At 45.6% G+C, this 20,846-nt stretch overlaps 1 protein-coding gene across 1 annotated transcript in view; it reads left to right on the forward strand.

Moving 5' to 3' along the window:
- The window catches only part of BACH2 (BTB domain and CNC homolog 2), a 396,258-nt gene that overhangs the window by 159,940 nt on the left and 215,472 nt on the right, over window positions 1-20,846 (forward strand). The gene's annotated exons all lie outside the window — the stretch shown is intronic.

Here is a 20,846-nt window from a genome sequence, read left to right on the forward strand (position 1 = left end):
CGAGTGCCTTCTGCATATTTTCCTTGCTGGGACCTTAGGATAACCTTGTGCTGTATAAACTCTTATCATCCTTTGTGCAGATAAGGAGACTGAGGCACAGAGAAAGTAGCTTGCCTAACATAGCACAGCTGATAACGGGCAGAGCTGGCTTTGGACCAGGCAGGCAGGAGCCAGGGGCTGTGTTGTACCTGCAGCCTCTACCTTGTCACGTCCAAGGGATCATTCCTTCCTCCCTGGGACCACCTCAGCCCTCTTCCCCTGCTCCCTGGCTGCCAGCACTTGGTGAGGAGTAGGAGGGAAGGAGGGTTTGGTCCCTGGGCTCTCTGTTCATCTCTCTGAATGCCAGATTGATCTGTTCCTTGTCACTGTCCTTTCTCCTGTGGACCCTGTCCCGGAACTGACAGCAATCTGATAAATGAATGTGCAGTGATTAAAGAGAAATGAGTTCCCCCCTCTAAGACACACATCTACATTTTAGCTAACTTGCAGCTAGCTGTCACCCAGCGGAGAGACAGATGTCAGGACAACAGGCAGGACTTCCTTCCATCACCCTCCAAGGCTGGCCCAGCCTGCCTGGGCTCCTGCTGCAGGAGTCATATGGGCCTTGTTATTGCTTCTTTGAGTCCTTATTTAGTCTCAATGCTGTTTTCATGATTATCACAGTCACTCTTGGGCATGGGAACTTCAGCAATTAAAGAGAAGCCATCAGAAGAAAATGTCAATCTCTGGCTGCTGTAGCGATTGCCCATCCCAGCAGTAACTGTTGTAGACACTACAGAGATTGTCCTCATCTTTTTCTCTCTGCGCAGACAGGAAGTGCATCCGGAAGTAAGACAAGAAGGGGTTGGGTTTGGCTAAACAGCATCCTTCACAAAAGAGGGTTCATTTTATAATCAAGTCTGTGGAAGACTGTCAGCTCACAGACATTGTTTTCTTTGGAACAACACAGTACAATGTGGGTGAAGGCTCATTATGCAGAAGTCACCTCCGTCAGTAAGTTTTGGGTGCCTGGAGTGGCCACATAGGGGGTTTCTGTAAAGTAAGTGTTGAAATTCAACAGAAAGCCATTATACCTGGAGGTGTGACCCCACAGGCCAGGGCTGAGGCCATTGTGAATGGGTTGTGTTGTGAACAGCACTTTTCAGAGCAATACAGTGAGTGGTTAAATAATGGAGATCCCACACACATCAGATGATAACACCAGATTTCCTAGTATGAGGCAAGTGGCTAATCTTACTCAGGATCGAATTTCCAGTGACAGCATCACAAAATAAGACAGAATCTTTGAGACAGAATCTTTGACAATGAGAGGTGTTAGGTGATTCTAACAATGAGGAAGATATTGAAGGTGAATCTGAAGCATTCAAATAAAACTTTTCTCATAAAACATTCAAAAGAATTTACAAATAAATCTATTTAATAAGATGTAACTTGCAATATGTGTATATAAATTAATTAATAAATTAGATATCATAAGATATTTCAGCATATTCCCAAGAACTTATAGAGTCAAATTAGCCAAGATGTTTGTGGTTTTTTTGTTAGTATTTTTTTTTTTATTTTTATCTCTTTTCATTTATTCCAAGATATCTTCCAGTTGTTGATTCCCTCCCCAAATATCCACAACAGCCAGGGCTGAACCAGACCAAAACCAGGAGCCCAGAACTGTCTTAGTCTCCCACATAGGTGGCAGGAGCCAGCTGCTTGAGCCATCACCTGTGGATTCTCAGGCTGCACATGAACAGGAAGCTGGATTGGAAGTCGAGGTGGAATTCAGACCCAGGCACTCTGGTACGGAGTGTGGGTGTGACAAGTGCCGTCTTAACCATTGTGCCGAAAGCCCACCCCGGTTTTTTTTTTTTTTTTTATTCTTACTGGTAAAATGGGAGATCTTTTATTGAGGTAACCTTATATTTAGGTATATATAGAAATATGGATTTAAAAAAATCAACACATTTTCTTTTATTATCTACTTTTTATATTTGATAAGATTGTGACTATTTTTCATGCCTTACATTTCTTTTTTTTTTAAATTTTATTTAATGAACATAAATTTCCAAAGTACAGCTTATGGATTACAATAGCTTCCCCCCCCATAACTTCCCTCCCACCCACAACACTCCCCTCTCCCACTCCCTCTCCCCTTCCATTCACATCAAGATTAATTTTCAATTATCTTTATATACAGAAGATCAATTTAGCATATATTAAGTAAAGATTTCAACAGTTTGCACCCACACAGAAACACAAAGTGTAAAATACTATTTGAGTACTAGTTATAGTATTAATTAAACACTTAAGAGTAATTCTGTATTAATTACAGAGTTCAACCAATAGTTTTAAGTAGAACATAAAAAAATACTAAAAGGGTAAAGTATTAAGTTCTTTTTTTTTTGTTTGTTCTATAGTTTTTTTTATTTAATAAATGTGAATTTACAAAGTGCCACTTTTGTATTGTTGTGGCTCCCCCGCCAACCTCCCTCCCTCCTGTGGCCCTCCCCTCTCCCATTCCCTCTCCCATCCCGCCCTTCATCGAGTTTCATTTTCAATTACCTTCATATACTGAAGATCAACTTAGTATATACTAAGCAAGGATTTCAACAGGCTGTACTCACACAACCGCACAAGGTATAGGGTATTGTTCGACTAGTAGTGTTGTTTTTAAGTTTCATAGTAAAACACATTAAGGACAGAGATCCTACGTGGGAGAGCATGTACCCAGTGACTCCCGTTGTTGATTTAACAATTGGCACTCTTATTTATGACGTCAGCAATCACCCAAGACTCTTGCTATGAGCTATCTAGGCTATGGAAGCCTCTTGAGTTCACCAACTCTGAACTTGTTTAGTCAAGGCTGTATCACAGTGGAGGTTCCTTCCTCCCTTCAGAGAAAGGCACCTCTCTCCTTGATGGCCTGATCCTTCTGCTGGGGTCTTGTTCACCAGGATCTTTCATTTAGATTGTTTTTTGCCACTGTGTCATGGCTTTCCATGCCTGTGAGACTCTCATGGACCTTTTAGCCAGATCCGAATGTCCCAAGGGTTGATTCTGAGGCAGGAGTGCTGCCATTCTATGAGTCTGCTGTGTGTCCTGTTTCCCCCAGAGGATCATTCTCTCCCTTTTAATTCTATCCTTCATTAGTTGCTTACACTGGTCTTATTTGTGAAATCTCATCGACACATACCCTATCTTTTTGATCGGTTGTGTATTTATACTTATCACTTTACCAAGTGCACTGGCATTGGTACCTGCCTCATTGGTAAGATTGAGTTGAAATCCCCTGGCACATTTCTAGTTCCACCATTGGAGGTAAGTCCGAGTGAGCATGTGCCGACCTATATATCTCCTCCCTCTCTTATTCCCACTCCTATGTTTAACAGAGATCACTTTTCTGTTAATTTTAAATGCCTAAGTGTGGGGAGCAACCCGGACTGGACTGAGTTACTGGAATTAAGACTTATTCTATACACCTGCTCTCCCACAATATGGCACTGGGAGAGGAGAAAACAGCTTCTATGCAGCTGCCTCTTGCCAACTTGAGTGCTGACCTCCAGGAGCTGATCCTGCTCCTGATTGGAGGAGAGCAGCGTACTCGGTGTGTGGGCAGCCGAGTTGGGATTGGCGGAGGAGGACTATAAAGGAGGAGAGAGACGGCATGCACCAGGGAACATCTAAGGGGAACACCTAAGGGGAACACCTGTGCAGCCCCCGAGAGAGCCGGCCGGCGGTGTGCCGCTCCCCCGCGGAAGTGGGGAATGTGGCAGGGGGAACCGCCCTTCCACGGAGGTGGAAGGGACAGTAGCCAACCCGGGAAGAACCAGCAGCAAACCCGGGGAGGGCCGAGCAGACGAAAGAACAGCGCAGGGTCCTGTGTCGTTCCTCCACGAAGACGGGGAGCGACACCTAAGAATGATTGTGCATTGATTACAGAGTTCAACCAGTGGTCTTATATAGAAGAAACAGAGCAACAACAACAACAACAACAACAAAAATACTATAAGGAATAAAATAGTAAGTTGTTCCTCAACAGTCTAGACAAGGGCTGCTCATGTCATTGTCTCTCATAGTGTCCATTTCACTTCAATGGGTATCATTTTAGATGCTCGTTTAGTTGCCATCGGTCAGGGAGAACATATGATATTTGTCCCTTTTGGACTGGCTTATTTCACTCAGCATGATGTTTTCCAGCTTCCTCCATTTTGTTGTAAATGCCCGGATTTCATTGTTTTTTACTGCTGTATAGTGTTCCATAGAGTACTTATCCCATAGTTTCTTTATCCAGTCATCCGCTGATGGACATTTAGGTTGATTCCATGTCTTAGCTATTGTGAATTGAGCTGCAACAAATATTGAGGTGCAAATGGCTCTTTTTTTTTCTCCCCTTTGTGGGGAGCAACTCGGACTAGACTAAGTTACTGGAATTAGGACTTATTCTATGCATCTGCTCTCCCACAATATGGCGCTGGGAGAGGAGAAAACAGCTTCTACACAGCTGCCTCCAGTTCAGCCAATAAACTGTAGGACTTGCTACTGATTGGAGGAGAGCAGCGTACTCGGCGTGTGGGCAGCCGAGTTGGGATTGGCAGAGGAGGACTATAAAGGAGGAGAGGGATGGCATGCACCAGGAACATCTAAGGGGAACATCTAAGGGGAACACCTGTGCAGCCCCCGAGAGAGCCGGCCGGCGGTGTGCCACTCCCCTGCGGAAGTGGGGAATGTGGCAGGGGGAACCGCCCTTCCACGGAGGTGGAAGGGACAGTAGCCAACCCGGGAAGAACCAGCAGCAAACCCGGGGAGGGCCGAGCAGACGAAAGAACAGCGCAGGGTCCTGTGTCGTTCCTCCATGAAGAGGGGGAGCGACACCCTTTAATTCCATTTGGGTAAATTCCAAGGAGTGGGATGGCTGGGTCCTGTGGTAGTGCTACATTCAGGTTTCTGAGGACTCTCCAAACTGTCTTCCATAGTGGCTTTACCAGTTTCATGCCTTACATTTCTTAACCCTATCATTTGTAATGACTGCAATTGAATGGGTGGGCTAGCACTTATTTAATCAGCCCATTCTTGTTAACTGCTGCAGGTTGCTTTTTTATTCTGTTTGTTTATTGTTATAAGTAACCTTGATGGATGTCTGCATAGATGAACCTCTAAGTGTATCCATGGCTATTTTTCCTTAAGTTGAATTCCTAGAAATAGGATTACTGAGTGAGAAGCACGCAGAATTTTAAGGTATTTAATACAAATTGACAGGTCACACCACCCACGAATACTTCCATTACATCTTGAGGAATTATTCAATTATTGTTCCCTTGTGACCGTATCTTAATTAATTTTCAGTAACTCTTTAGCACGATCATTTTATTGCTGTCCAAGATGTTTGTGCTGGCTCCTTCCTTCCTCACATCTCATGCCGTGAAATAGTTCTGAAGGCGAACTCAAGGGGTCTGCGTCTGTTTTTTTGCCCAGGCTTATGGAGTGACAGTGCTTGCAACTGCTGGGGTGTTTCTGCAGCACTGTGTGACAGTGATCGTTAGGAAACATCCCTGCCCCTCAGGAGAAGAGAGAGAGAGAGAGAGATTTCGTGATTCCCCTTATGTTACTGTATTCTCCATCCCAGGACTCTCTTCCTTGCCATTCGTTGCTTATATTGCCAATTCTCCCATTTGACGGCGCAGATAACAAGGAAGCTTGCAAAGGCTTCTTTATGGGGGAGACTTCTGGTTTGCCAGCAAACAACCTTTCTTTCTTTGCTCACCAATGAACAGAATCTCTTTTACAGTTGAGCTATTAGCCAAAAGACCACGCCGTTGCCAGCTAAAGACATGTTTCCTGCCTCCTCAGCCATGACAGTAGGTTTATAGCCATGAGATATTGGGAGAACGGGTGCAAGGGGAGCGGAAACACTGTTCTTCACACCTTTCTCCCTCCATCTTGTTCCTGGGAATGTGAGTGTGATGACTGGGGTGTTCCTGGGAACATACATAAGTGTGATGGCTGGGGTACTGGCCCAGCTTCAGGCCTGGAGGAAGGGGATTGCATCCCAGGATTGGTAGAAAGGAAAACTGGAAGGATTTTACATCCTAATGAATAAGGGACCCCCATACAGTCCTGGAATGTACTGGAAGGTACTGGAATGTACTAGAATGTCTAGAATGTACTGGAATGTACTAGAATGTACTAGAAGGTGCCTTCTTCTACATGAAAGAAAAAAGTTTCTGTGTTATTTAAGGCTGTGTTTTGGAGAGTCCCTTCTTACTTGGAGTTAGCAATCTGTGTTAACTCTGCAACAGTGATCTTACTGGGTGGCCTTCTATCCGCACGTGTCCCTTTCCTACCTTCATTTCCCCTACATCGTCATGTTCGCTAAAAGGAATCCCTCAGTAGGGTTAGAGGAGCTGGAAGTACAGCTGGTCATGGCGTGTTCAGAGAGATGGAAGTTACGGACGTCCTCTGCACACAGCATCACACAGTCACATTTTCCATGTTCGTTTGCAAATACTGTGGGAGGCCTGTGGGTTTCTTGAATGCCCCTTATCCCCCTACTCCTCTTTCTCAGCAGAAAAAAAAAAATAGAGGGACATTTGTCAAAGAACAAATGATTGCACAAAGGGTGACAGTAGGTAACAATCTTGCACTGTGTGTTTTTTAAAACGAGAAGAAAGGCTTTGGATGCCTTCACTACACAAAAGGAGAAAAAAATTTTAAAAGACTTGTTTGTTTATTTTAAAGGCAGAGCTACAGAGAGAGAAAGGGAGCGAGAAAGAGAAAAATCTTCCATCTGCTGGTTCACTCCCCAAATGGCCGCAAAGGCTGGAGCTGGGCCAATCTGAAGCCAGGAGCCTGGAGTTTCTTGCAGGTCTCCCACATGGTACCAGGGCCCAGGGACCTGGGTCATCTTCTGCTGTTTTCCCAGGTGCATTAGCGGGGAGCTGGATCAGAAGTAGAGCAGCTGGAACTCAAATTGGTGTATGTGTGGAATGCCAGCACCGCAGGCAGTGGCTTTACCACTACGCCACAGTGCCAGCCCCTAGAAAGGAAAAATGTTTGGGGAGGCAGGTCTGCTTGCCCTGATTAGAAATCTTGAAAGAGCGTATACATGTATCAAAATACCACATGATATCCCACAAATACTGACTGTTTTGTGTCAATTTAAAAATAGTGGTAACAAAAAGAATTAATGAAAATAATTCTCAATCTGAAATAATAACAATAGTAAATTAAAAAGATTCTGCAGCTGAGATCAAAGGGACTCTGCTGTGTAGGCAAGTGGGTGTTGCAGCGGTATCCTGGAAACTGTCAGCTGCACGCAGTAAGCCCTAGGGTCTCAGGGAATCTCTCCAGTGGTGCAGACGAGCTGCCGGCGGCACGTATCTGCCTTCTCCCTCACTTCCCGTAGGAAAGTTGGTTGTGTTCATTCGTTTGCTCCATCTAGCAATTCCACCCGCACCTCTAGAGACACAGTTTTTCCTGTGGCACATGCAATGTTATAAAGTGTGATCAGGAGAAACATGGCAAGGAAGAACTGAAAGAGGAAAAGAGAAAAATCAGAGGATCGCAGGTTTCAGCCACGGACACACAGGACCTCTGTGAGCAGGCTCACGGTGATCGGGTGCTGCACGGATAAAGGCCGTGGATGCCTCTTGTTTGGTGAAGGTCCTTGAGAGCGAACAAGGACATGGAGTGGGCGTATCCTGTTTATCATCTTGTTGAAGTGCGTGTGTGCTGGGGAAGGTGATGAAGCAGAACGCGCATCCCTACACAAGCACAGCCCTGGTGCCTCTGCTGAGCAGCCTACGGCTCCAGAATGAACGCCCCCCGCCTCTCTCTCTACAGCACGTGGTCTGCGAGTTCACACAGGCGCAGAAGCGTGTTCCCAGGATTGCTTCTACAGCGCCTACATCAATTGTTTCATTTCCTGTTACGGTTACTGAGTGCCAAGAAGTAGGTGGAGCTAGAGATGGCCTCCTCCTCCTTTCCTTTTTTTTTTTTTTTTTTTTTAAGATTTATTATTTGAAAGGCAGAGTTACGGAGAGGCAGAGGAGGAGTGTGTTTTGTGGATTTAGTTTATTTAGTGAACTTGCCTCAGTCATTTGGAGACGGCATGTCATCTCCAAGGGCTGGTGGTGAAAACCAAGTCTCACGTCCCAGTGCGTGTCCATGTTTCTCCCATTTGTCTCTTTGATTAAGTCTACAAGGAGCCCTTGGTCACGAGACAGCACATGTGCTGTTGCTGTGTATGTCCTGTGCGTAGAACAGTTGCAGCGTCACAGAGAATTAGGGCTGGGGGAATCTGAGAAGCCCTCACCACCACTTCCATTTTATAGTTGCCAACTCGGGTCCCAGAGAGGGTGAAATCGTTTGCTGTGGGTAAACCAGGTAGAGCTCAGCCCAAACTCCTTCTGGCTGTTCCCACGCTGCCTGGCCTGGCAAGACAATGGCCAAGCCTTATTAGAAATCTGGGCATCATCCTTCATCATTCACAATGGTCTTGGAATAAATCATCTTGATCGGGAAGAGCACCAGAGAATCGTAGAATCCCACAGGCTCCTCAAAGATAATTCACTTTAAACTGTTCTCAGTAAAAGCCACATAAAAATGTCCAACAAATCATGGAAGAAAAAAAAAAAGAGTTCGTGGAGTTGTTTAACCACAAACTTGAGTAAGAATCTGTTTGTCCAGAGGTAGAAGTATGTAGGAAGTATTTTCAAAAGTGTGGCAAACAGTACAAAAGCTGGGAGAAGAGAGAGACTAGAGTCTGGGTCGGTCCCCATTGTTTTCTGGGAAAGAACGGAGAAATGGCTTCCGTCTAGTTCTCCTTGCCCCACCTAATTTTCTGCGTTTTCTCAGAACGTGTTTCTCTGAAGTGCAAGTGGATTTAAGGCATCATTGCAGAGTTGAGAACCATCCCGCCGCACTCAGCCACCTGCTGCTGCTCTCCGCAGCAGGATCAGCAGGGCCTCTGTGGGAGCTTTCTTGCAGAAAGTTGGTTTCACCCCGCGGACAGCATGGAGCTGTTGAGAAAGGCCCGCCCTCCACGGCTTCAACTCACCTGCCCCGCGCTGCGGGAGTCAGCGAGTGGAATGCGAGCGTGAGTGTTCCTTGGGGGAGTGCTGTCTTGCGTTTACACGTGACGGCTGTGGTTGAGGCAGCCTGTCCCGCCCTCCGTCTGTGGCACCCGGCTCTCTTTCTGGCATCGTTCAAGTGGGCGTTGTGCGTGTGTGTGTGCGCGTGGTGCTAGCGTTACATGGTGACTTGGCACCTTCAAGAACTGCCTCACTTTCCGAATGAGTCCACTTACTCTACAAATTCCTTTTAAAAATGGGAATCTGGTCTAGGCGTTTCATATTTGCTAGCTCTGCACAAGAAAGCCAAGTCTGTACTAATATGGTAGTTCCCTTATATCTTGTTTCTCCCTTTTTTTTTTTTTTTAAGATTGACTTATTTATTTGAAAGGCCAAGTTACAGAGAGTGGGGAGAAAGAGGGAGAAAGGTCTTCCATCTGCTGGTTCACTCCCCAGACTGCCACAATGGTCAGGGCTGAGCCAGGCCAAAGCTAGGAGCCAGGAGTTTCATCCAGGTCACCCACATGGGTGCAGGGACCTAAGTACTTGGACCTTCGTCTGCTGCTTTCCCAGGTGCATTAGCAGGGAGCTGGATGGAAAATGGAACAGCTCGGACTTGAACTGGTGCCCATATGGGATGCTGGCACTGCAGATGGTGGCTTACCCTGCTGTATCACAGTGTTGGCCATATATCCTGTTTCTTGATAGGACACTTTACAAAGTACAGAGCAGGGCTTACTGCTCATTACACATCGGGCCTGGCTGTTTGAGTTCACATTTGGCAACCTCTCTCTTCTGCCTTTTGCTGCCTCTGGAACTCATTTTGTTGCCTTTTTTTTTTTTTTTTAAACATCTTAATGTGTAGATTTTTCTAATAGGCCAATCCTGGTAATACTAAGTGACATTTGCTGCTAATCTGTTCATTATTATCAGTTTTGCTTAATTTTGCTGGCGATGCCCCTGTCCTCACTATTTACTGTCACCACCTTCTGCATCATGTGTGCAAGGGCGAAGGAAAGAGTGAATCAGGCGAGGGCCATTTCCAGATGCCTTTCTGCAGGAGGTGTTTTGTATGTCGGACCCACACAAGGTAAGAATTGTTTTCCCCCTTTTGCATATCTGGCCACCGAGGCATATCTGACACGAGTAAAAGGATGTGTCAAAGGTGCCACAGCAGCTAGCACTGTGGCTCACTAGGCTAATCCTCCGCCTGTGGCGCCGGCACCCCGGGTTCTAGTCCCAGTCGGGGCGCCAGATTCTGTTCCATTTGCTCCTCTTCCAGGCCAGCTCTCTGCTGTGGCCTGGGAGTGCAGTGGAGGATGGCCCAAGTGCTTGGGCCCTGCACCCCATGGGAGACCAGGAGAAGCACCTGGCTCCTAGCTTCGGATCAGTGTGGTGCACCAGCCGCAGCGGCCATTGGAGGGTGAACCAACGGAAAAGGAAGACCTTTCTCTCTGTCTCTCTCTCTCTCACTGTCCACTCTGCCTGTCAAAAAAAAAAAAAAAAAAAAAAGGTGCCACAGCTTTAACAGCAGTTGACCAGGATTTAAAAGCGGGTCTGCAGGATGGGTATTAGGCACAGTGGTTAGGGTACCTGTTCAGATGCCCACATCCCATATCAGGATGCCTGGTCTCAAGCTCTGGCTCCACTCAGCATTCCAGCATCCTGCTGATGGGCGCTCTGGGAGGACAGCAGGAGAGGCTTAGGTACCTGGGTCCCTGCCACCCGCGTGGGAGACCAAAATGGAGTTCCTGGCACCTGGTTTGTGCCTGGCCCAGCTCTGGCTGTTGTAGGGAGTGAACCAAGGGGTAGGAGATTCATTCATTTATGTTCTTTCTCTCTCTTTTCTCTCTCCTTCCTCCCTCCCTTTACAACAACATAAAATTAATGAATGAATGAAAGAAAATTCGACTCCGAAGCCAAGCTCCGTCCTCCCTGTGACATTCATGTCCCGGTTGCCTAATTTATTTATTTTTTTAATTTTTTTTTTTGCCTCTAGAATTCTTTTTTTTTTAATTTTTTTAAACTATTATTTAATGAATATAAATTTCCAAAGTACGACTTATGGATTACAATGGCTTCCCCCCGATACCGTCCCTCCCACCCACTACCCTCCCCTTTCCCACTCCCTCTCCCCTTCCATTCACATCAAGATTCATTTTCGATTATCTCAATATACAGAAGATCAGTTTAGTATACATTAAGTATGGATTTCAACAGTTTGCTCCCACACAGAAACATAAAGTGAAAAATAATAGATGATTTTTTTTAATGATGATGAAATCAGAGCAGACCTATTGTCATGTTTAATCCCAGTGAGAGTCAAGTTGAGAATTGATAATTTCTTTTTTTTTTTTTTTTACAGAGGATCAGTTTAGTATGCATTAAGTAAGGGTTTCAACAGTTTGCACCCCCATAGAAACACAAAGTGAAATATATTGTTTGAGTACTCATTATAGCATTAAATCTCAATGCACAGCACATTAAGGACAGAGATCCTACATGAGGAGTAAGTGCACAGTGACTCCTGTTGTTGACTTTACCAATTGACACTCCTGTCTATGGCATCAGTAATCTCCCTATGCTCCAGTCATGAGTTTCCAAGGCTATGGAAGCCCTCTGAGTTCTCCGACTCTTATCTTGTTTAGACAAGGTCATAGTCAAAGTGGAGGTTCTCTCCTCCCTTCAGAGAAAGGTACCTCCTTCTTTGATGACCTGTTCTTTCCACTGGGATCTCACTCACAGAGATCTTTTGCCAGAGTGTCTTGGCTTTCCATGCCTGAAATACTCTCATGGGCTTTTCAGCCAGATCCGAATGCCTTTAGGGCTGATTCTGAGGCCAGAGTGCTATTTAGGACATCTGCCATTCTATGAGTCTGCTGAGTATCTCACTTCCCATGTTGGATCACTCTCCCCTTTATTTACTCCATCGGTTAGCATTAGCAGGTACTACACTTGTCTATGTGCTCCCTTTGACTCCCAGTCCCTCCACCATGACCAACTGTGAACTGAAATTGATCACCAGGAACAGTGAGATGGCATTGGTACATGCCACCTCGATGGGATTGAATTGGAATCCCCTGGTATGCTTCCAACTCCACCACTTGGGGCAAGTCAGCCTGAGCATGTCCCAAATTATACACCTCTTCCCTCTCCCATTCCCACTCCCATGTTCAACAGGGATCACATTTCAGTTAATTTTCAACACTTAAGAATAACTGTGCATCAATTACAGAACTAAATCAGTCATATTAAGTAGAACAGATAAAAAAAACTACTAAGAGGGATAATGTATTAAGTTGTTCATTAACAGTCAGGGCTATGCTGATCAAGCCACCATTTCCCATAGTGTCCACCTCACTCCAACAGGTTTCCCTCTTGGTGTTCAGTCAGTCGTCACCGATCAGGGAGAACATATGGTATTTGTCCCTTTGGGACTGGCTTATTTCACTCAGCATGATGTGTTCCAGATTCCTCCATTTTGTTGCAAATGACTGGATTTCGTTGTTTCTTACTGCGGTATAGTATTCTAAAGAGTACATATCCCATAATTTCTTTATCCAGTCTATCGTTGATGGGCATTTAGGTTGGTTCCAGCTTAGCTATTGTGAATTGAGCTGCAATAAACATTAGGGTGCAGACCGCTTTTTTGTTTGCCAATTTAAATTCCTTTGGGTAAATTCCAAGGAGTGGGATGGCTGGGTCGAACGGTAGGGTTATCTTCAGGTTTCTGAGGAATCTCCAGACTGACTTCCAAAGTGGCTTAACCAGTTTGCATTCCCACCAACAGTGGATTAGTGTCCCTTTTTCCCCACATCCTCGCCAGCATCTGTTGTTGGTAGATTTCTGCATGTGAGCCATTCTAACCGGGGTGAGGTGAAACCTCATTGTGGTTTTGATTTGCATTTCCCTGATTGCTAATGACCTTGAACATTTTTTCATGTGCCTGTTGGCCATTTGGATTTCCTCTTTTGAAAAATGTCTATTGAGGTCCTTGGCCCATCTCTTAAGTGGGTTGTTGGTTTTGTTTTTGTGGAGTTTCTTGATCTCTTTGTAGATTCTGGTTATTAACCCTTTATCTGTTGCATAGTTTGCAAATATTTTTTCCCATTCTGTCGGTTGTCTCTTCACTCTCCTGACTGTTTCTTTTGCAGTACAGAAACTTCTCAATTTGATGCAATCCCAATAGTTGATTTTGGCTTTGACTGCCTGTGCCTCCCGGGTCTTTTCCAGAAATTCTTTGCCTGTGCCAATATCTTGAAGGGTTTCTCCAATGTTCTCTAATAACTTGATGGTGTCAGGTCGTAGATTTAGGTCTTTAATCCATGTTGAGTGGATTTTTGTGTAAGGTGTAAGGTAGGGGTCTTGCTTCATGATTCTGCACGTGGAAATCCAATTTTCCCAGCACCATTTATTGAATAGACTGTCCTTGCTCCAGGAATTAGTTTTAGATCCTTGATCAAATATAAGTTGGCTGTAGATGTTTGGGTTGATTTCTGGTGTTTCAATTCTGTTCCATTGGTCTATCCATCTGTTTCTGTACCAGTACCATGCTGGTTTGATTACAACTGCCCTGTAGTATGTCCTGAAATCTGGTATTGTGATGCCTCCAGCTTTGTTTTTGTTGTACAAGATTGCTTTAGCTATTCGAGGTCTCTTGTGCCTCCATATAAATTTCAGCACCATTTTTTCCAGATCTGAGAAGAAGGTCTTCGGTATCTTGATTGGTATTGCATTGAATCTGTAAATTGCTTTTGGGAGAATGGACATTTTGATGATATTGATTCTTCCAATCCATGAGCATGGAAGATTTTTCCATTTCTTGGTATCCTCTTCTATTTCTTTCTTTAAGGTTTTGTAATTTTCATCGTAGAGATCTTTAACGTCCTTGGTTAAGTTTATTCCAAGGTATTTGATTGTTTTTGTAGCTATTGTGAATGGGATTGATCTTAGAAGTTCTTCCTCAGCCATGGCATTGTCTGTGTATACAAAGGCTGTTGATTTTTGTGCATTGATTTTATATACTGCTACTTTGCCAAACTCTTCTATGAGTTCCAATATTCTCTTAGTAGAGTTCTTTGTGTCCCCTAAATAAAGAATCATATCATCTGCAAAGAGGGATAGTTTGAGTTCTTCCTTCCCAATTTGTATCCCTTTAATTTCTTTTTCTTGCCTAATAGCTCTGGCTAGCACTTCCAGAACTATATTGAATAGCAGTCGTGAGAGTGGGCATCCCTGTCTGGTACCAGATCTCAGTGGAAATGCTTCCAACTTTTCCCCATTCAATAGGATGTTGGCTGTGGGTTTTTCATAGATTGCTTTGATTGTATTGAGGAATGTTCCTTCCAAACCCAGTTTGCTTAGAGTTTTCATCATGAACGGGTGTTGTATTTTATCAAATGCTTTCTCGGCATCTATTGAGATAATCATATGGTTTTTCTTCTGCAGTCTGTTAATGTGGTGTATCACATTGATTGTCTTGCGCACATTAAACCATCCCTGCATACCAGGGATAAATCCCACTTGGTCTGGGTGGATGATCTTTCTGATGTGTTGTTGCATTCTATTGGGGAGAATTTTATTGAGGATTTTTGCATCTATGTTCATCAGGGATATTGGTCTGTAATTCTCTTTCAGTGCTGCATCTTTTTCCGGCTTAGGAATTAAGGTGATGCTGGCTTCATAGAAAGAATTTGGGAGGATTCCCTCTTCTTCGATTGTTCTGAATAGTTTGAGAAGAATTGGAGTTAGTTCTTCTTGAAATGTCTGGTAGAATTCAGCAGTGAATCCATCTGGTCCTGGGCTTTTCTTTGTTGGGAGGACCTTTATTACTATTTCAATTTCTGTCTCAGTTATGGGTCTGTTTAGGTTTTCGATGTCTTCCTGGTTCAATTTAGGTAGGTTGCATGTGTCCAGGAATCTATCCAATTCTGATAAGTTTCCCTGTTTGCTGGCATACAAGTCCTTGTAGTAATTTCTGATGATTCTTTTTATTTCTGTGGTGTCTGTTGTTACATTTCCTTTTTCATCTCTGATTTTATTGATTTGGGTCTTTTCTCTTCTTTTTTTAGTTAGTTGGGCCAATGGGGTGTCAATTTTGTTTATTTTTTCAAAAAACCAGCTCCTCGTTTGGCTGATTTTTTGTAATGTTTTTCTTGATTCAATCCTGTTGATTTCTTCTCTGATTTTAATTATTTCTCTTCTCCTACTAGATTTGGGTCTGGTTTGCTGTAGGTTTTCTAGATCCTTGAGGTGAATTGAAAGCTCATCTAGTTGGTGCCTTTCCAATTTCTTGATGTAGGCACCTATTGATATAAACTTTCCTCTTAACACTGCTTTTGCTGAGTCCCATAAGTTTTGGTATGTTGTGCTGTTATCCTCATTTACTTCCAGAAAGTTTTTGATTTCTCTTTTGATTTCTTCTATGACCCATTGTTCATTCAGGAGCATGTTGTTCAATCTCCATGTGTTTGCGTATGCTCTAGGGATTCCTGAGTTGCTAATTTCCAACTTCATTCCTTTATGATCTGAGAAGCTGCATGGTTTGATTCTAATTCTTTTGAATTTGCTGAGACTTGCTTTATGGCCTAGTATGTGGTCAATCCTAGAGAAGGTTCCATGTACTGCTGAGAAGAATGTAAAATCTTTAGCTGTAGGATTGAAAGTTCTGTATATATCTGTTAGATCCATTTGGGCTATAGTGTCGTTTAAATCTACTGTATCCTTGTTGATCTTCTGACTGGATGATCTGTCTATTTCTGAGAGTGGAGTATTGAAGTCCCCCAGTACTACTGTATTGGGGTCTAAGTCTCCCTTTAAGTCCGTTAATAAATCTTTTAGATAAACTGGTGCCCTGTAGTTAGGTGCATATACATTGATAATTGTTATATCTTCCTGTTGAATTGATCCCTTAATCATGATATAGTGTCCCTCTTTGTCTCTCTTAAAGGTTTTTGTGGTAAAGTTTATGTTGTCCGATATTAAGATGGCTACGCCCGCTCTTTTTTCATTTCTGTTGTCATGGTATATCTTTTTCCAGCCTTTCACTTTCAGTCTGTATGGATCTTTGTTGGAAAGATGTGTTTCTTGTAAGCAGCAAATAGATGGGTTTTGTTCCTTACTGGTTGCCTAATTTAATGGTCCCCTATATCTATCATAGACAGGCCCTGAACACTTACAAAAGGAAGAAGAAAGCAATGTAGATGCCCCTGGAGGGAAGGAAACACTGCGTTAGCAATGAGTGGCAGCAAAGCGTGGTGCAGAGGCACAGCCCGGGACTGTGGCTGGTCACGGGCAGGAGGACCCTGCCGGATGGGTAACACGTGTGTAGGAAGGGAACTGGTCTGGGGGAGATTGAGGAAGCATGGGTGAAGTGATGAGAGAGAAAGAAGCAGTGCAACGAAAGGGAAGGAGAGGCTAAGATGACAAGTAGGGGTGGGGGGCTGGCAGCAAGGAGGAGAAGCAGCAGCTGAGGAGGCCCCAGGCCCAGTGGCCCTGGAAGAGGAGATAGCTTGTGGCGGAGACTGGCAGCATCGGCAGTGCGCCAGCAGCCGTGAGACCTGAGGCAGCGCTGATGGATGCCCAGTGCGTGCTTGGTGAGCGAGGGAGTCTGCAGAGGAAGGCGGCTGTGGAGAGAAAACAAGGCCTGGAGCCACCTTGGTCATAGCATGTAATGCTGGGCTCTGAAGGTCTGATGAGCCTCAAGCATTCGGTAAAGTATCGTAGCCTGGGGTTGTGGGTGCAGAACCCTGTGGTTTCTGACTGCCTGGTGCAGGATCTAAGGAAGGGAGGGAGGGAGGGGAGGGGACAGGTGACAGAGGCAGCGATGTGGCTGGACCTGCAAGGAGGAAGGCAGAGGTGTTTCAGCCGTGACAGCAATGATAAAGAAAACGTGTGTAGGATGGGGAACTGCATTGAATAAGGGAGACAGGAAGGCTGCTTGGGGAAAACTCTCCTCCTTAATTCCACTCTCTTTACAGAGAAGTGTTGCAAGGGCATGGCCCCACTCACAGAGAGGGAGACAACTGGGCCCAAAGCAAGGGTGCTGTTAACAGTTATTCTAGAGATTGTTCATCTCGGGACCACTGCAAGGTCTGTTTCTTTCTCAAATTTAATTAATTCTTTGTTTTTCTCAAGAGGATAGTGGAACAGATCTCTTCTATCGACTGGTTCACTTTCCCAAATCCCCACAAGAAAGCTGGGCCAGGCTGAATCCAGGAGCTCAGTCTGGGTTTTCCACATGGGTGACAGAGACCCAGATACTGCACTCACCACTTCCTGCCTCTAAGGTGCACGTTAGCAGGAAGCTGGAACTGGGAGTGGAGCCAGGGCTTGAACCTAACTGTGATATGGGATGGGGGCATCCCAAGAGATGTCTTAACCACTGTCCCAGGCACCCACCCTCAAGGTCTTGTTTCTGTATCGCTTGTGCTTCATACCATCCACCCTGTGCTTGCCTCCACTGTATACCTCACCAACCGACTATTCTAAACCCCAGGCCCCAGGAATGTGGAGACGACACCCCTCCTAACTTCACTGATAGGAAGGAATGGCCCCAGCCTTCTCAACCTTCTCCCTCAAGAGCTGCCTACCTTGATGGGCACAAACACCAGTTCTTTGGTAAGGCTTTAACTCAACCACAGCATACAGCTCTCAGCTTAGACATAAGCACCGGTTCATCCAACAAACTGCCCCTTCCTTTCAGACAAGACAGGCTTTGTGAAAAGCTTCACTCTGGAGAACATCATTAGGGTGATGGTTGCTCTCAGGCTGTTCCGTGCACCGCCCGTCCCTGCTGCAGACTCAGCACCATCCCAGGAACCTTGGCCTTGACCCCAGACCTGGACCGTGTGTGCTCTGATCTCAGCTCCCTAGGTGCTCACATCACAGTTGCCTTGTGGAGCCCCATCAGTCTGTAAAATGCCTGCCTTCCTCTCTTTCCATGCCCATGTTGATGCTAACCCCAAACAGGGCACTGATGTACAACATTTAAAAATTTCTATGCTATAATATAGAAATATTTCCAAATTAAAACTGATTTCAAGGGGAAAAATGTGTTTAAAGAGTTTAGGGGAGGAAATGTAATTCCTTTTTTATATATTTGTGAGATTTATTTGTTTACTTGAAAGGCAGAGTGACAGAGAGAGATAGATCAGATAGATCTGTCTTCCATCTGTTGGGTCACTCTCCAAATGGCCACCATGGCCAAGATTGAGCCAGGCTGAAGGCAGGAGCCAGGAACTCCATCCTGGTCTCCCACATAGGCGGCAGGGGCCCAGGTGCTTTCGCCATCTTCTGCTGTTTTCCTGAGCGCATTAGCAGGGAGCTGGATGGAAAGTGGAGCAGCTAGGAGTCAGTTCAGTGCCTACATGGGATTCCAGCATCACAGCCAGCAGCTTAAGCTGCTGCACCACAAGGCCAGGACCAAGAAAATGCATTTCTAAAGGTTGATGGTCTTTGCTCATCTCCCTCTCTTCCGTACTGAAGTGTATGTCACATCTGCAGTTTGCGAATACTTGGATTTCTTGTGGAGGAGGGCATTTGGCAGTGGTGCAGATTTGCTGAACAGCAGATATACTTATTTTGGGGTTCATTCAGTTCTGTGTGTTTTCTACCCAGAGGGGCCCATAACATCCCTGCAGAGTTTACTTTTGCATTTCATTCAGGTTCCCTTCCTAGATTCTCCTTGGGACATAGATCAAAAGAAGGCTTTCTTCATTGCAGTTGCTACATGAGGATAACACTAAGGACGGGTGAACAGAGACAATACGAAAAAGTAGAAAGTTACAGTCTTCCGGGAGCCATGCTGAATGTAGTTGACGAGACCAGGAATTAACTGATTGGCACCTGACTAGTCAGCAAAGCAGTGAGAACCAGGGAGGTGCGCTGCTTACACCAACTGAATGATCCGTGTCGGGGCTGTGCGTTCTCCTGGAACGACCAGGGCTTTCTTGCTAGAAGGATTGTGGCTTCTCTGCATCTTGAAGTGAAGCCACACAGACAGACAGGCATTTCACGTGGCAAAGGTTGAGTGCCAAGGGGCGCAGTGCAGGGCTCCAGCAGTGGTTCGTGCCAGAGACACGCAACACCAGGTTGATTAGAAAGGCAACTTGGTACCAGTGTGCCAAGGGCCATAAACTCCAGCTGAGTTGTGAGGTGCTCCCTGAAAGCCATTCCAGTGCTGTGGGGGTGGCACCCCTGACACATTAGCAGAGGTCGACAGCAGAGGCACAAGACCAGTCAAAAGGTTAACTTGTGATGGTGTCGCCAGCAGTGGGCATGGGAGGAGCACCCTGCTCAAAAATAGTGACTGCAGGCAGCAGTGGCGGCGTGGAGAGCCACTCTGGATGCACATCAAAGGAGTCATCAAAGGACTTGGGTGGGAGCCGAACATGAGTATTAGTGGGGTCAGGACCGCATGGAAACTAGAGAGAGAGGGAAAAATCAGAGACAACCCCAGGGGAAGAAGAAGAATGACTGCTGGGCACAGGAAGGTGGGAAGTGTGGCTGGTGCAAAACCCAGCCTTCTTCGAATGCTTGCACTGGTTTGTCAAAGCCATTCAGGGGCTGTGACCAGCTCCTTTGCAGGCTGCAAGTATAATATTCTACACCATAGGATGAACTGGACGGAGACCAAGTCAGGCAGAGCCACAGAACACGACATCTCCCTGTCCCCCTCACTGCTGGCATGCATGAGTCGTGGCTACTTGGCAGAAGACTGTGGCTCACCCTCTTTGGGCTTGGATGCCGACCTCTCTTAACCATCTACCACCATCGCATGCGTTCATCACAGAAGCTTGTGTCCCCTTAGCAGCAGTGTGTCTGTGAAACGAGCCTAGCTGTGGTCCTGTCCACCATCAGCCCGCTTGACCTCCTGGCTCACTGAATGTGCAGCGCCAAGAAGCAGCCTATGAAGCTTTGTGGTCATTTAATTCAGGAAAGCAGTGACTTTTGTTGGCCGGCATGAGAGTGATGAGCTCAATTTTTTAGTAGTGAGCAAAGGCAGCTTGCTCTGTGGACGTGGACTTGGCATTCTCTTTTCAGTGGCAGCTGGCCCACTGACCTCATCGTTCAGGTTCCCTGGTCTCTTAGTAGAACCAGTGCCACGGAAGAGAAAGGCTGCATTCCCCACCCAGTCATGCTACATGGGATTGTTTGTTTGCAATGACATAATGCCTCCAACCTTAATTCGACCCTCCACTTCTTAAATGTGGTGCTTGAAAGATGAGGTCATGTGTAGAAAAGGGATTCTGATTCACCGTAATTGAAGGGTTAGCTTCGTGACCAAGGTCTGTCCTCCTGGAGCTTGCTGTCTGTTCAGAAGCGTTCTGAGGGTCAGGTCCTGTAGGAGCAGCAGGTTTGAAACCTGAGGGCTACCTGTGGGTCTCCGCAGATTGTTGTCTTTGAGCCACACTGGGAGAAGTGACTGTGCTTTGGAATTGTTGGCAAGTGAGGAGTGAGACTGCATGAAGGAGACTCTTTCTTTTGAACCCCATGGGCAGTGTGCATGGGGGTAAGTGTAATCCCCTACAAAAAATGATGCCTGCCAGCCTGGTGCAGCAGCTGAGCCGGGGATCCCAAGGCAGGCTGTGAGGGGAAGACTGCTGGATTCGCTGCAGGTTAACCTTTGGCATGCACATGTTACCCAGGTGTCTTGTATTGGTTTTAGGGTTGAACTTCTTTATTGCTAGGTAAATGCCTGTGGTAACCTGGTTCTGTGCCCTTTGTCCTGGTGGTCATCCTGGGCGCCCACTCCTAGATTGGTCAGGTGGGGTTATTTGGTCTCTA

The sequence above is a fragment of the Oryctolagus cuniculus genome, chromosome 5 (genome assembly GCF_964237555.1).
Source record: "Oryctolagus cuniculus chromosome 5, mOryCun1.1, whole genome shotgun sequence".
In the NCBI taxonomy this organism is placed as follows: domain Eukaryota; kingdom Metazoa; phylum Chordata; class Mammalia; order Lagomorpha; family Leporidae; genus Oryctolagus; species Oryctolagus cuniculus.